Raw genomic sequence first — 18,149 nt, 5'->3', positions numbered from 1 at the left:
TCCTTCATTAAGCAGACCCAGAGGCTACAGTTAACATTCGGACAGGTATGATGGCTTGGGTCTTTGCCCAAGTGGGTCTTTAAAATGGAATTTGTGGCTGCTTGAGTTCTCTGTCCATGCTTCCTGGTCAGGTGTGACTGGGAGCTATACTCAGCTGTGGGATCGGGCTGCAAATTTGCTTCTCTGAACAGATAAGCCAAGATCAGACTCCCCAGCCTGTTTGGCTAGTTGACTAGGAACCCAAATCAGGCAGACCTGCCAGTTGAGCTCCCTGGCCAGATGGGGGGCCCACAGACTCAGCTCTGTAGATGGGATTTCTACAGAGCTGAGATGTCTGGCTGGGATTTCTGTTTGGGAGCTACTGCTGCAAAGAGGAATGCAGTGGGTTAAGATCTGAGCACTGGTTGCTCTAAGTCCAGTCCCCTTTTCTGTCTCTATCTAATCCTCAGTGGTTTAACTCTGCAGATTCCCCACAGTTATCCTCATGAGAATAAACCTGAGTGGGCTTCCTGGGAAGTTTCCCACAGTTATAATGAAGCTATATGTCCACCTTGGTCTCTCCTTTGCCACTGGAAAAACTATGGGTCTAAGGCAGCCTTCTTGGTAAGATGCTGTGCTGGCTTGGGGAAGGAGCAGTGCAGTCACAGTACAGCTCCTACTCTTTCCCTTCTGTTATGGTTCTTCTCAATCTATATGGTCCAGGGAGGTGCCTGTAGCCTCATTTCAGGTTCTAGGATTTCACATAGATAATCATCTTGTCTATTGATAATTGCTAGCTGATTTGCTTATAAGAGCGACTGAAGTCAGGAATGACCTATGTGGTCATATTGATGATGTAACTCATATCCCTCAAATTTATGTATGGATAATCATTTGTGCAAAGCATTATGATTTCACAGGGCTCTTCTCTGAAGAAAGACTATGAAAAAATGAATAATAGGTGGTCTGGGTGTTTCTTCTTTTCCATTAGTTTCCAGAGGGTACTGGGTTTCGATCAGTTTGTGAAGTAGAATAGGGTATTGTTTGTATTAAAGATGCCCCTTCTATCACTGTATATGTACTGAGTTTAGGAACAAGAAAAGTGCTACAATTCTATCTTGAATGAGATTCTCATCCCAAGAGGTAAATAAGATGAAAGGTAAATCAATGCTTAGCTAGGCAACCACTCACATATAATTGTATAAAAAAGAATCTGTGCCCTGTACTAGAAAATAAAAATAACCTAAATTAAAAGATTCTTTGCTTCTATTGTAAATTAAAATTAAAATTTCTTTTAGGCATTTCTGGATGGATTGCTAACCACCACATAAGTTCCTTAATTTTATCTTCTTAGTAAGTTTTTCAATTTTTATCTAAATTTCCCCTATAATTATCTATGAAGCAACAGCAGAATTCACAATATTTTTAATGCATGTGAAATATTCATTAAAAATTAAAATCATATAGGGCATGTTCTTTGATCAAAATTTATTCAGATTAGAATCAACAAAATAAAAATATTTTAAATAAAATCTCCAAACTTTAGAAAATACAATACTTGGAACTAAACAAAAATGAAAACAACCAAGCAAAAAGAAGAAAGGTATAAACCAACAACATAAGCTTTCACCTTAAGCAATTAGATGAAGAACTAACTAAACTCAAAGTAAAAGTAAAGAAATAGTAATGGTAAAAGCATAAGTTATTAGAACAGGATATGGAAAAGTGGGAAAATATCAATCAAATAAAAGCTGGGCTTCAAAAAATGATAGAAAATTGACATACTTCCTGGCATGTTGATGGCAGAAATAGTGTTTATCCACAGAGTCACAAGAAAAACATCTCAAGGACCCATGATTAGATGTAGTGGTAAGATTTATTCAAGAAAAAAAATCAGGACTGCCCCAAGGTGCCTAATGTCATACATGACCGGTGGTTCAGCTCTGTCTTGCCACAGATTAAATCCTGGGCCTGAGAAGCAGAAGTGTCTACCAGGAGGGTCAGGATCTGGAACTGTAGAGCCATCACCCTGGGTTCTAGTAACGTGCAGTGTCTCTGCTTCGCTGGACTAAGTAAGTCTCTGGTCCTGGGGGTGCTCCAGATGGCACCGTGCTGCCACACCCAGGACAGCACTTGGAGCCCTGCAGCTGTTACAAAGAGAAAATGCAAGGGAACAAACATTCAAATGAAGAAATGTGCACCAGACAGGCCTTTGTTAAGCTTTGGTTTTATTACCTCGGGCTTGAGAGAAAGTATGCTTTCTTTCAAACTAATCAATCTCTTTCTTATTCTTCATGGTCTTGGCCTGGGTCCTCCCCAGCCAATCCACTCTTTTAACCAAGTTTTCAAAGCTGGACTCCACCCCTTTATGTCACCATTTTGGCTTCTACTGGGCATGTGCCTAGTAAAGGAGTTCCCCCTGCTGTTTTATTCCTCCTTCAAGAATCCCAACTAATGACCAGTAGCCAAATCTTCCTGCCCACTTTTGAGATTAAGACCCCTCAATGGAGAATGCAGCTGTGCCCTGGGGAGCAGGTGAATACTGTGGCTTTCTAGTGAATCAGGCTTAATGTTCAATTCAGCTCCCTAGTGATTCAGGCTGTATGTCTTATTCCATTTGCTCCCTTCCATAACTAACTAGCTACCTATCCAACAGGCAGACTGATAATGAAAATAGAGAAGCTGAAATTACCAATAATAGAAATGACAAATGGTTATCACTCTAGATTCCCCAACATGAAAAGGATAGCAAGAGAATACATTATTACAGACAAATTAATGTCAATAATTTGACAACTGCAATGGATTGAATATGTGTGTCCTCCCAAATCCAAACGTTGAAACCCTCACCCCCAGTGTACTGATAATAGGAGGCAGGTCATTGTGTGGTAATTAGATCAAGAGGGTTGAGTTCTCAAAATGGGATTATCACCCTTATGAGGGGGATACCAGAGAGCTCTTTTACCTTCTTTTTCCACCATGTGAGGCAATAATAAAGACCACATTCTGCAACCCTGAAGAGGGTTCTCACCAGAACTCAACCATGCTGGCACTCTGATTTCAGACTTCTAGGCTCTAGAACTGTAAGAAACAAATTGATGTTGTTTGCGAGCAATCTAGCTTGGGGTACTTTGTTACAGCACCTGAACTGACTAAAATAACTTCAATGAAACAGACAATTTTTTTAGGACAAATGCAGCTTTCAAATGGTTAAGAAAATTATTTTGCCCAATTTTATTTTTAAAGATTGGGTTCATTATAAACATATTTCAAGCCCAAGTGGAATCATTGGTGAATCCTGATAATCTCTTTAAGGTAGAAATAATATAAATTCACTAATTCTTTCGGAAAATGGAAGAGGAGTGGAAACTCTCCAAGTTATGTTATAATACCAAAAGGAGACAAAGACATTACTAGAAACAGAAATGTAGAAACTAACATCCTGGAATAAATAAATAGGATCATGGGGCTTATACCAAAAATGCAGTATTGCTTAACATTCAAAAATAAATTAATGTCATTTATCATATTGACAGAATAAAGGTGACAGACCATATGATTATCTCAATATAGGCAAATGTACGCTCACACATTTCTAGTGGGAATGTAAAATTATACAACCACTTTGGAAAACAGTTTAGCAATTACTTACAATGATAGAAATACACAATCCACATAATCCAGTAATTCCATGTCTAGATTTCATTTCTAAAATAAAATATATATGTCCCCTCAAATACCATACACAAATGTAAATAGCAACTTGATTCATAATAGCTCCAAAATGAAAACCACTGAATGTCAAAAGTCAAGTGAATACCTAAATAATTAGCAGTACATTCTCAGCAGTAAAAACAAACAAATTATTAATATCTGGAACCACATGGAAGAACAAAACATGCTGAGAAAAATAGAGAGACACAAAGAGTATGTATTGTATGATTCCATTCATATGTAATCCTAGAAAAGGCAAAACTAATTCATTATAATCAAAAGCATATCAGTGGTTGTTTTAGGTTTGGAGTTAAGATAGAATGGCTGAATAGCAGCATGAAAAAACTATTTAGGATTGTGGCAATATTACATATCTTGATTGTACGGTGTTCGCACCAAAAATTTATATATTTACCAAAATACATTCACCTGTATTCTTAAAATAGTTCTATTTTATTTTATGCAATTGTAGCTCAATAACGTTTATTTTAAAGGACAGCAACAACCAGAATTTGTTCTGAGGATTCCCAGTGTGCAAAGGTACAAGGTTAAGGCTGAACATAAACACCCCCTTTCCACAGTATAATAAAGCTTTACTCATTCAGGTGCTGACCAACCCAGCCAGTTCTCTTCCTGGGGTGCTGAGCTCTTAATGAAGCTGGGGCCTAAAAGGTGAGCCCAACTTGACCCACAACTGCTTACTCTGGAAAAAAGGCACCAACACTCCTCCAGAGGTAATCCTCTTAAAGTTGTAAATTCACAGGAAACATTTTTTGTGGAGATTTTCCCTGTCCAGACATTCTTGTAGTGTCTGCTTTATCTTCTCATTCTAACATGTTTTTAATCCTTCTCAGTATGATGATAGACTTATAGGCTAGTAGGGTGGGAAAGTAGCAAGACTAATGAATTAGTTTATTCAATACCTAATAAACTCTATCAAGCCTGGAACACTGTGTGGCCAAAGAGTAGTAAATGGACAAATGGCGCTCTGAAGAGATGAAAAAATATGCAAATTGTAGGGAGACCCAGTGCCCTATTTTAATATCACACTTATTCAATTCTCTTTAAATCAGTTTGCAAAGAATAATGTCCAGGGAAGTGAAACGTTTCTTTGAAAAGCATCAGTATTCAAATGAGAATATTTGTACGTAATCTGGGCCATGTTAGAATTGGTGTAGTGGAAAGACAAAACTTTTTGGTAAGACAAACCTGAGTTTCAGGTCAAGCTCTGCTTTTTTTAGTAGCCTAGTGAGTATTTTGCAAGATTGTGAAATAAATGTAGTTGCTTCATGTGTTACCTTGGAAAGCTCAGAAAAGTAAGAGATAATTGCAAATCAACGCTATGGAAATAGTCACATGTAATCTGAATACTTGCATAATATTAATTTTATAAAGCATAATATTCATATGCAAAAATATTTGCATATTTTGAATGAAATTTAGAATGATTTATCCACAAAGATCCAGAGAATGAGACCTCACAAAAAGTGGGATGTATTGAATATTCACTTAACATTTAATATTTTATAAGTGTGAAAGACAGTTATCTTTGTTAAACTTGACTAATTTGTTCTACTAGCAGAGTTTTTTAACCTCTTTAGGTATCAATTTCCTCATCTGTGAAAAGGCAAAGAACATCTACTTTAAAGTTTATCAGATGCTGAATACCCTTACCTGAGCTCATATCAGTATTTTTAACTGAAATAAGTGGAGATAACATAGTCGGAGTTTATTCTATTTCCTTGGAATGTCATCCACAGGCAACACACAATTCTCCATCTGAACAGCTTTCCTAAGCATTCATGGATCAACCTGGGCCTTAACATTCCCTTATGCTAAGATGTCCTTGTTACCACTAAGGAAGAGTCAGCCCTGCAACTCAGATAACTTAGTAGCTCAGTGGCAATCTTCAGTTTTCCATTTTGCTTATTTCTTTAAACTTATGGCACATAATGGCTATGGATTGAAAGAAAACCACTGGTGAGTAACCAAAACTCTACAAAATGTTCAACAAGGTTTGCCTTAACATGGATAGTACTATCTAAAGGATATTTATCCTGTATAAATAATTACACAGATTAAAATCTATCTTCACATTTAATTAAACAAATGACATAATATGAATTTTCAATTACAGTCTTACTATCCATTTTAAATGAGAGATTTTCCTCTTTTCACCCTGATTTTGAAGTGCCACAAATTAAAAGGGAATGTACCAACATCCAAAAAACTTGTTCAATTAAAAATAATGAAAAAATATAAGATAATAAATTGTGCAACAAAGTGATGATACAGAAAAAATACTAAGAACGTTTTTACACAATTCCTAAGCACCTAAAATGGTCTTTATTTAAAAAATCTTTAATAACTGAAAGCAGAAGGAAAAGAGGGACATATTTACATATTCCTAGAACCAAACACAAAGACTGTATCTAAGGCTTTCTTGCAAATATGACTATGAATATGGCTTCTTTGTACTCTGCAACATCTGGGTGGATTAAACGAATAATTCTTGCACAGACCATTTGTACAGGCCAGAGAGCAATGTAAAGTGATTGATCAGTGGTGGCATATTTTCTGGGTCTTGAGATCAAGGAGCTTAGGAAGTTAAATTCCAATTCTAATCATTTTAAAATATAGGAATTGAACTTAAAGTCTACTGGAATATTAGCATAGCCATTTATTCATGTGCCTGAAATATCAGGCACCTTACACAGACTTTTGCAAGTGCTGTATTGACAATGCACAGCAGAATTATCAATTATGTGGCAGAAATGCTGATACTCCATGTTGGCTTAGGTGAGATGTACAGGCTGTGAATTTGAGAGAAACAAATTATCACCATTATTTGAAGAGACAGCTTTGTATTCTCATACAGATGTAAAATGTTCTCTTTTTCTACATTACTTAGTGATGCCACAATTGTCTTCTGATCACAGAGATTGTATTTAAACACATATTGGCATTTATTGACCTGTGTGTGTATATGTACACCCATATGCATTGAGTATATGTCTGTTGTTCATCTTTTAAAGCTGAAGCCCAAAGTATAATTTTCCCCTGGTGATTATTCAATTCAGAGTATAGATTTTTAGGAGGAGGAGGAAGAATCTGATGAATGACTAACAAACTACTAGCAAATCACCATACCTAGGAAGAAAGCACACATCCCCCTCCTGGCCTCCATGGCTTACGGACCAGTGAATAAGAAAGTAGATCCTCCAACAGCAATTTAGAGAGACTACTCCCACTCATCATTCTCTCTACCACTTCTTGTTTCACATTTTTCCTTCTCTTCATCCCTTTGTTTTTCTGTATGTCCCTTTATAACATCATTCTCTTGGCTTCCATCTTTCTTTTGTCCTCTCCTCCAGGTTTTCCCCAAATACTCGGCTTCTGTTCTAAGCTATAGCCATACAGACATACGTATATAGGCATAGTATCCAGGAGTTACCAGCCATTAAATGGTTTATAGGCCAGACACAGTCCTAGTTGCCTTATGTGTATTTATTTATTTTATTCTTATAGCATTCCTATGAAGACATACTATTATTTTCACATTTCCATCCTGGAGGTAACAGGAACCCATGCAGGTTAAGTAAGTATACAAGGTCATAAAACTAGGGAGCAACAGAACCTGCCTTTCTGTATTTTTACCCCCACATTTATTCAATATATCATACATATCTTTTGTAATTTGTGTTGTAATTTTTACCATAATATCGATGTTCTTTCTTGATTATTTTAAAAGCAGGTGAAGCTTGGCTAATATTCTCAATAGGCTACGAAAAGATTATGTCCAGCCTGACCCACATACATACACAAATAAAACTTTTATATCTATATAACTAAGTTTTTATCTAACTTTCTCATCTTTTGTCTATAATTATATTCTATTTTAAATAACTTCTGACCCTGGGAAATTTCTCAAGTTTATTTATAAACATATACTTTACACCTTTGTTTTAAAAGACCAGGTGTTAATGGTAGCTAAGATTTCACATGAAGTTGGTTGGGAAACAAAACCCTCTGAATCAAAGAAAGCTTCAGATTTGTGCCTGGGACTTTATGACTAAATACACAGCTGAGGGTTGGGAGGGAAGCTGTTTCTCCATGACTGTAACACTCCTCATCTTGTACTAGTACCCCTAGTTTTCTGATCATTTGTAAGAAATTGAGTAGATTACACTGGAAGAGAGTGGTTCGTTTTCTGCCTAAAAGTGAAATAAAGGTGTTCTCCTTGACATTATCACCAGAGCCAAGGTAGCATGCTTTGATGAAGAAGGCCTGGATCCACAAACCATTACATGTGGATTTAAATAATCCCCATCCCACTTACAAATCACGTAAACTAGACCAAGTCTTATCAATCATTTTGTCTTGATTTGCACATCTATGTCAGGAGCAAAATCTCTGATAATATTTATGTAAAATATAAATTTTAATTTGATCTCCAAACACAAAATAGTGATCTACTTACTCTCTTCTACAGAGTTTGAGAATGATAACTTTAATTTTCTTGACTTAAATTTCCCATTGTCATTATATTATTGACAGTTATCTTGGGTAAAGAATTATTCTAAATTCAAATAACAGAAAAAACATTACTTGTCCAAATGCCTTAATGCCTAAGTTATTTTCTTATAAGAGAAGTTCTTTATTGAGAGATAAACAGTCAGCAAATTTTAGTAATATATTGTGAACTCAAAACAAATTGGATTAGAAGGCCTTAAGGCAGTTTTAATTAAACAGAGGAGGGACGCCTTCAAAACCTAAAGTCAGGGTTATGCTCAACTTCAGCTTCCTCTTCATCTGGTGGAGACCTCACTCTGAGAAGATACAATAATTCCTGAGATATAAAGCACCACCAGCAGCCAATCTAGTGAGTCTCCTCCAAGTATGCAAAACCTCAAAATAGGGGTCATCATGACCCTTTGCTGGAGCAGAAAATAATTTACTGTTCTCTCTAGAACCTCAGAATGCTGGAATAAAGAGAAACCAGACTTCTGTTGGCAGGGCTCAGACACATGCTGAGAAGCCCAGGAATATAGGTATGAAGCCCTCCAAACCTCTAGGAAATGGAGTCCGGGGAGTTTACACGACACACCAAGAGTCTGGCAGCTATGCTGGATCTCCACCAGGTGGGGACAATATGCTTTACTATGGACCCTTTCTATAGCCTGATCTGTTCAAAAATTTTCAAAGGGAGAGAATTAAAAATGTTAACCCCTGCTTACTCCCCTCTCTGGCTTTTTTTACGTGTGCTTAAACACTTCCAGGGACTAAAGACTCCCATCTATTAAAATAGCAAGTCTAAAATAGGAGCATTCTAGTCATTTCAAAGGTATTTCTTCATTCTGAGAATATCTACATATAGGGGTGGGTTCTAAATACTGGAAGTCTTAAAGGCCTAGGAGAAGGCCTGAGAACAAGGCTAAAATTATCAGGCATTTAATTCACAGAGAAAGAATGAGAAGATTCAAATGAGAGAAACATTGAAAAGTAGAGATCATGTACTTGAAAACAAGCAGAAAAACATTTGTAACCTAATCATTTTACCAAGGATAGTCTTCACACAGCAGCCTCAAAAAGGACGTCCTTTGACTCCACCTCTCAGACTTCTCCAGCTGGTCAACCCTAACTTTATTTATATGCTACAAATATCTTTCAGGTTTATACTGTGGTCAAATAATAGATGTATAAAAATTGATAAAAATTGTTTAAATATTCTTGGATATAGATTATCCTGATAAATCATTGCAATTTCCCAACTAAAGGAAGACAGAAATGCTTATCAAGTTATATCAGAGAAGGAAACCACACAATGAGATGTGGTGAAAAGAGGAAAATATCTAGGGTTAAGAGATCTTAGTCCTCACTGCAGCTCTTCCACCTACCAGTTGCATGAACTAGTCAAGTTACTTCACTGCTCTGCACATCTGTTCCCTCACTTGCGAGATGGGCATCAGTCCACAGAGGGCTGGTGAAAGCACTGCCAAATGAGGTAGCCATGCCAAGGCTCAGTGCAACCTATGAAGTACTGTACAAATGTTAGTTATCCTTTTTCTTACTTCTTGTTTTCTTTTCTTCCTTTTTTATTTCTTTGTGACTTGTTCTCTCATTTATTTATTAGTTATGTGTGGTAAAGAAATGTATCTATGGGTTGAATCTTCCTCATTAAAAGAGGCATTTCTGGATGCAAGTAAACAAAAAAATCCTCTAACTGTCTCATGGAACAGGAAAACAAAGTGTTTTGGAAACAGGGAAACATGAGTACAAATATGAAATCATATTAATCATGCAACTTCATTTTTACATTCATAAAATGTGATAAGATCTCAATGAGTTGTTATGAGTTGAAATAAAATGACATGAAACTACTTCCTGGTGTTGAGTCACATAAGTTCTTTATATGTTTTGGAAACTAAACCTTTGTCTGATGTATCATTGGCAAATATGTTTTCCTATACGGTAGGCTCCCTTTTCCTTTTGATGATGATTTCTTTAGCCATGTAGAAGCTTTTTAATTTGATGTATTCCCATTTATTTACTTTTTCATTATTTTCCTTACCCTAGAAGACATAGAGGCAAAAATATTGTATGAGATATCTGAAATGTACCACCTATGGTTTCCTCTAGGATTTTTATGGTGTCACAACTTATATTTAAGTCATTTATCCATTTTGAGTTTATTCTGGTATATGGTGTAAGTTGGTGGTCTTGCTGCATTTTATTTTTGCATGTACCAGTCCAGTTTAACCAATACCATTTATTGAAGAGACTGTCTTTATTCCATTGTATGCTAGAAAAGCAACCCAATTAAAAAATGGGCAAATAACCTCAACAGACACTTCTCCAAGGAGGACATTCAGAGGGCCTACAGACACATGAAAAAATGCTCACTATCACTAGCCATCAGAGAGATGCAAATTAAAACCACAGTGAAATATTACTTCACACCTGCCAAAATGGCTATCATTAATACATTAACAAACAGCAAGTGCTGGCAGGAATATGGAGAAAAGGAAACACTTCTGCACTATTGGTGTGCTGAAGACTTGTGCAGTCAATGTGGAAAACAGTAGGAAATTTCCTCAAAAAATTAAAAATGGAATTGCCTTATGACACAATGATCCCAATTCTAGTATATATCTGAAGAAACAAAGCACTAATTAAAAAGAATAGATGCACCCCTATGTTCACTGCAGCATTATTTACAATATCCAAACTATGGAAGCAATGCAAGTGCCCAGCAGTAGATGAGCAGGTGAAAAAGCTGTGGTTTACACAATGGAATGCTATGTAACAGTTAAAAAAAGAAACTCTTACTCTTTGTGACAGCATGGGTGGAACTGGAAACTATTATGATAAGTGAAATAGTCAGTAAATAATACAAATACCATATGATCTCACATATATGTGAAATCTAGTGAAGAATGGTATGGGATTTTTCTGAGGAAATGGGAGGGGACTGGGTGGAGAAGAGCAAAGAGGGAAAAATTTGGCACAACAGTAAAAGCATAAACAATTAAATATCGTAAAAATGACATGGAATTAGTATTTAGCATATGTGACATTTAAAACTCCAGTTTCTTTCTCCTTTGATTAAAAAAAGATTAATATAACAATTATACCTCAAAACCATATAGACTTTTAGCCAATGTTTTTAACTTCTTGGCTTATAGCCATTTCCAACCCTTCAAACTTAAAATAGATAACAGAATATATATAGTAAAATAAAACTTTAAAATGACATAGCCCCATTAAAAAGCAATATATATTTTATGATACAAATCAATAAAGTTTGTCCCGGCTTGAGATCTAAAATCACAGTCATCAGAAATTCTGCTCTTGAACTACTCTATCCAACAAAGCTCTCATTTAAAATGGAAAGTGAAATAAAGAGCTTTTAAGACAAAAGAAGGCTAAAAGAGTACATCTCCACCAAGTGAGCACTGCAAGAGATGGTGTACACAGAAAACCCTATAGTCTCCACCAAAAACTACTCAACCTAATAAGTGAATTCAGCAAAGTAGCAGAATACAAAGTCCATTTTAGAAACTGATGGTATTCTTACACACTGAAAATGAGTTATCAGAAAGAAAAACTAATACAAAATCCCATTTAATATAGTGACAAGAAAAATAAAGTTCTTAACAACAAATTTAACCAAGGATGTAAAGTATCTATGCTAAGAAAATTATAGAACACTGAAAAAAGAAACTGAGAAAGATACCTATAAATAGAAGCATATACCAGGTTCATGGACTGGAAGAATTAACATCTTTAAAATATTCATACTACCCAAAGCAATCTATAGATTCAATGCAATTCTTATTAAAATACCAAGGGTGCATTTCCAGATACAGAATAAATATTTCAAAAATTTATATGGAACAAAAAATTCTCTTTTTAGATTTTATTTATTTATCTTTAGAGGGGAAGGGAAGAAGAGAAGGAGAGAAATATCAGTGTATGGTTGCCTCTTGGGCATCTCCTGCTGGGAACTGTCCTGCAACCAAGTCATGTGCCCTGGCTGGGAACCAAACCATGATCCTTTGGTGTGCAGGCCTGCTCTCAATCCACTGAGCTGTACCAGCCAGGGCCCAGAAAAGACTCTTAATAGCATCAGCAATCTTGAGAAAAAAGAACAAAGTTGGAAGGATCACAATACCTGATATTAACTATACTACAAGGCTACTGTAATCAAAACAACCCAGTGCTGGCATAAAAATAGACACATAGATCAGTGGAACAGAATAGAGACACCAGATATAAACTCATGTCTCTATGGTCAATTAATATTTGACAAAGGGGGCATGAGCATACAATGGAGTAAAAACAGTCTCTTCAAAAAATGGTGTTGGGAGAAGTAGACTGTTATATGCAAAAAGTGTAACTAGACCACCAACTTACACCAAACACCAGAACAAACTCAAATTAGATAAAGGACTTAAATATAAGTTGTGACACCATAAAAGTCCTAGAGGAAAAACATAGGCAGTAAAATTTCAGACATTCCCCATAGCAATATTTTTGCCAATATAGGGAAAGGCAAATCAAGGAAAAAAATAAACAAACGGGATTATATCAAATTAAAAAGCTTCTGCATGGCTAAAGAAACTATCACAAAAACAAAAATGGGACTGATATATGGGAGAACATTTTTGAAACTGATACATCAGACAAGTGTTTAACGTTCAAAAGATATAAAGAACTCCTATGACTCAACACTTAGAAACCAAACAATTTAATTTAAAAAATGGGCAAAGGACCTGAATAGATACTTCTCCAGGGAGGACATATAGATGGCCCATAGACAAATGAAAAAAATGCTAAACATCACTAGACATCAGAGACATGCATATTAAAACTACAATGAGATACCACCTCATACCTGCCCAAATGGCTATTATTAATAAATTAGCAAACAACATGTACTGGTGAGGGTGTGGAAAAAAGGAACCCTAGTACACTATTGGTGGGAATGCAGACTGATGCGACCACTCTGGAAAACAATATGAAGTTTCATTACCAAATTAAAAATAGACCTGCCTTTTGACCCAGTGATTCCACTTCTGGGAATATATCCAAAGAATCCTGAAACATCAATTCAAAAAATACATGCACCTCATTGCTAATAGCAAGGTTGTTTACAATAGCCAAAATTTAGAAACAGCCTAAGTGTCTATCAGTAGATGAGTGGATAAAAAAAGAAGTGGTGCCTTTCTAAAATGGAATACTATGCAGTGGTAAAAAACAAAAAATATCTTACCTTCTATGACAGCACAGATAGAAATGGAGATTATCATACTAAGTGAAATAAACTATGCAATGAAACACAAATACCATATGATCTTACTTAAAACTGGAACCTAAGGAACAAGATATACTAATGAGCTAAATAGAATCAGAGGCACAGAAACAAGAAACAGAGCAGAGAGAGGGTGGGACTGGTTGAAAGAAAGTTCAGTGGATTAGACAATGAATATATGCATGACTCATAGACTTGAGCAGAGTTGCAGGGATTGACTGTGGGAAAAGTGCACTGGGTGAAGGGGTACTGAGGGGAACAACTGGGACAGCTGTAATAGGAATAAACAATTAAGTTTTTAAAAAATTGAGAAATATTATACAAATAATGCACAAATGAAAAAAGAAAGATGAAATATAAAAAACATACCTATTAAATTAAAAAAACTGATTTAGGTGATGAACTCTAGAATGGATACAGTAGTTGAGCAGACTTGAAAAATAGGAGATAATATCAAGAATTTCACTCAGGGCAGAGATAAAAGAGATTTTAGAAAATAGAAGAGTTTTTAAGAAATATTTGAGAAATATTATGAGTCTCTAAGAGATATGTATTGTCATATATGTCACATATGTTTGTCAAAGGTGAGGGGATAGGGAAATAGAGAGAAAAGGTGAAGGGGATTAAGAAATACAAATAGGTAGTTACAGAATAGCCATGGAGATGTAAAGTACAGTGTAGGAAATGGAGTAGCCAAAGAACATATATGCATAACCATGGACATGAGCAACAGTGTGGGGATTGCCTGAAGAGTAGGGGGTGCTGGATGGAGGGGGCCAAAAGGGGAAAATTGGGACAACTGTGATAGCATACTCAACAAATGTAATTAAAAACAAATAAAAATTAAAAGCTGTAAAAAAGAAGTATGTAAGCTAGATGAGTCTCTAACAGATATGTAAATGTGATATTCAATAATATACAGCACTAATTATGATTGGAAAATCACATCACAAACTTAAAATAGAAGGGAATCTCTGTAATATGATAAAAGCATCTATCGAGGAAGAAAAGCACCACAAATATGTAGTAATAAACCTTTAGACACATTCACTTCAAAGACAAGGTCACCAGCTATGACCCACTCATTCATTCAACTTCCATAGTATGAGGTGACAATACATTTAAAAATAAACTGACATGATAATTGAGTAGACAGAAATAAAAGTAACCTCATATGAAGTGGATATAAGCAACTATATAGAAACCAAAAGAATCACGGGTGGAGAGGGAGGAAATAAATAATAGAGTTTGACAAGTTTCCTCAAAGCTATGTTAATATATTCAAATCAATAATCTATTGGAAAGTGTAATAGAACAAGTGACATGTAATTCAAAAGGAAACATTCACATAATAATAATAATAATAATAATATTATAAACTTCTTAGGAATAAATCTACTAAAAGTTGTTCAAAATATTTCTGAATATAATGCAACTTAGTTGAAGCAAAATAACATCTCAATAAAATATACCCCTTCCATTAAAATATGTTAACTTATAAATTTCATAAGTCACAAATAAGAATAGTAACAGGATTTATATGAAAAGGGACAAGTTCCACATGAGTCAAGAAAACTTCAAATAGCAAAACGCTGTGAGGAAATTTTACCTACTTCAATATCAATATTTATTGCAAATATAAAATAATTAAAATAGTGTGTTTTATTGGTACAAATATACTTTCTTTTATACCTAGCCTCCGAAGTAGCATAGGTTTCTCTTTTTTTCTACATATATACATATAACTGTGTATGATAAAAGTGTCATTTTAGGTTAAAGGGAAGACAATACATACTTCACTTTGGGAATCACTTTGCTATCTATATTAGAAAATAGACTTATACCTCAATCACTTATACTACAGAGTCACAGAAACACACAATTTCAAGTAGATTAAATACCTAAATATTAAAAAGAAATATTTAAGCATGTAAAAAGAAATAAAAAGATATCACTAGTTGTTCTACAAAGGTTTTCTTATACTGACTCAAAACCCACTTATAATAGAGGAAATTATTAGCATATTTGAATAGATTAAAATCAATATTTTTATATGACAAAACATTGCATAAAAATAAAACTTGAAAAGAAATTCAGACTGAGAATTTATTTGCATAAATATCTGGAATAGACAAAAAACTCCAGCAAATCAATTAGAAAACAAAAACGAATCTAATATAAAGTTGAGAAAGTATAAAGACTAACAAATTCCTGATGAGGATGCTTCAAAAGATGTATTGATGAATATCAAATTCCCCCAAAGCTTAATTGCTTAAAACAAACAGCATTTATTATGCCACTCTTTCCTTGGATCTGAAATTTGAGAGTGGTTCAGATTCAGTGTTTCTCATGAGCTTTTAGGTAAAATATCAACCAGGGCTACAATCAGAAGCTTGATTGAGTCTGGAAGATCCATTTCCAAATGGCTCACCTTTGGAAGAAGGTCTCAGTTCCTTGGTAAGTCATTGACAGGGGCCATCAGTTGTTTGCTGCCTATTGTCAAAAGGCCTGTTTTTCTACCACACAGACTTTTTCATAGGCTGCATGAATGCACTCACCATGTGGCAGCTGGCTCTTCTCCCCTGCTCCAGCTCCACCCCCCCAGAAAAAGATCCAAAACAACATGTAAGCAAGAAGCCACAGACTTTTACACCTCGCCTCTGAAGTAGCATAACCTTTTCCTTTTTTCTGTTAGAGTGATTCATAAAATCTTTCCACATTTTAAGAATAAGGAATTTGGGTTTCATTTTTTAAAGGGTGTCAAAAAATTTGTCCACATAGTTGAAATCATTTCTGATGATGATGACTCAAAGCTCATGTGTTACCTTCAGTATTTAATTATTAATGGGAAAGGGGAGCAAAGGGACTTAGACCTTGAGCTTAATAAACTGGGAAGCATAAACCTGTTTGCTTTACTATGAAGCTACAGCTTTTTACACTCCAGGGACACACAGCTCCACCAAGGGGATTAACACTCCTCCCTCACCCCCTTTGATACTGGATTATTGGGGGGGCATGGGAGGAGGTGCTGGACCATAGAGGTCTGCCAGTCTAACTAGGGGGTGGACCTATCCAAAACCCGAGAAAGCTTGGGAAGTTGATTGGTTCTTTTGAAAAAGCATCTGGTCTGTCCCGAACCCAGGCTAATATAATCCCAGGGGAACAAAGAAGCTCTCTCCCCCCCTCTCTCTTTCCTCTCTCTCCCCTCCTTTCTCTCTCTTGCCCAGGTGACCCATACTCAGATGTCCTCTTTCCATAGCCATGTGGCCTTAGCAGCCACATGGCCTACAGCCACATGGACTCTGCTACCAGAGCAGCTGGGAACAAGCCCAACTATCTGGATGGGGACTGAGATTACATAGCAGTTGCCAGCAGGCTCCAAAGGACTGAGCTTTAATAGGAAGCAAAAACTCTGGACATTGGCTTTTGCTTTGGCCTTGCTGAAGACAAGACTAGACCATTTCCATGGTAAAATGATGAAAATGGGACATTGGAAAGTCAAGAGGCAAACCCCTTTAATCCCTTAACTTTACATCGTCAATAAACCATACCACAGAGTGCCATCCTCCTGTGCTGGTCTCAGGAAATACTTTTCTCTTGGCACCACGAGAACGTGTTTTCCCCTGTCAACACAGAGACTTGTGAAAACATGTACCACCTTAATGGTAATCAGGAAAAAGAAAATCACACAAGAGAATATCTTCATATCCATCAGTTTGACATAAGTTTAAGTTTCTAAAAATAGTAATTGCTAAGGTGTATGTACAGTATCAGGAGCTCTTACTACTGTGAAGTGTTACAATTACTAAAGTTTAAACCCACGTACCTTATGACCTACCAATCTCTCTTTTAGATATATACCTAAAACTCTAGCACAAACACACAAAAATAATTAGTATGTTTATCATGTATTACTTCTAATAGCAAAAATGACATAGCATAAATATCTAACAATGGGAGAACAGATGAATTAATAGCAATGTACCCATGCATATTATTACTATACAAGTATAAGAATTAATTAATCTGAGCTACATTTATCAAGATGAATAGAATTTAAAAATAAGATGTTGAGGTTTTTATTTTAAATCTAGATGCAGAATAGTATCCTCTAGTAAAGTTAAAACAGTCAAAACTACGTATAAACATATATGAGTTGACATATATGTACATCACATGCATGTGTATTGTGTGCAATTTATACATGTTTACACACACATGACTCAACTAATACATGTGACATCAAGTATAAAACACCAATGGGACTGATAGAGTCCAACTTCAAAACAGCAGTTTCTTCTGGAAAGAGACCAATTAAATAAGTCACTGAAATTTATAAATACATTTCAGAACTACCTGAAGTGGTTTCCATCTTTAAAACTTAAATCCACCCTGGCTGGCATAGCTCAGTGGATTGAGCATGAGCCTGCAAATCAAAGGATCCCAGATTGATTCTCAGTCAGGGCACATGCCTGGGTTGCAGGCCAGTTCCCCATAGGGGACGCACTAGAGGCAACCATACATTGATATTTCTCTCCCTCTGTCCTTCCCTTCCCCTCTAAAGATAAATAAATAAAATCTTTTAAAAAAACTTAAATCCTCCTGGCTGGTGTAGCTCAGTGGATTGAGCTCGGGCCTGGGA

General features: G+C 35.8%; 1 long non-coding RNA gene across 1 annotated transcript; it reads right to left on the bottom strand.

Moving 5' to 3' along the window:
• Positions 1-1,804: 1,804 nt before the first annotated feature.
• LOC119039085 (uncharacterized) lies at positions 1,805-16,044 on the bottom strand. The gene is made up of 3 exons (XR_005080547.2): positions 15,939-16,044; positions 2,945-3,060; positions 1,805-2,126 (listed from the first exon to the last, which is right to left on the bottom strand). It is a non-coding gene; the product is annotated as an uncharacterized LOC119039085 (long non-coding RNA).
• Positions 16,045-18,149: the final 2,105 nt, after the last annotated feature.

This window comes from Artibeus jamaicensis, unplaced genomic scaffold, assembly GCF_021234435.1.
Source record: "Artibeus jamaicensis isolate MK-2021 breed Jamaican fruit bat unplaced genomic scaffold, CSHL_Jam_final scaffold_474, whole genome shotgun sequence".
In the NCBI taxonomy this organism is placed as follows: domain Eukaryota; kingdom Metazoa; phylum Chordata; class Mammalia; order Chiroptera; family Phyllostomidae; genus Artibeus; species Artibeus jamaicensis.
Note: the sequence above shows the minus strand (reverse complement) of the source record. Positions and strands in the feature narration are given on the sequence as shown.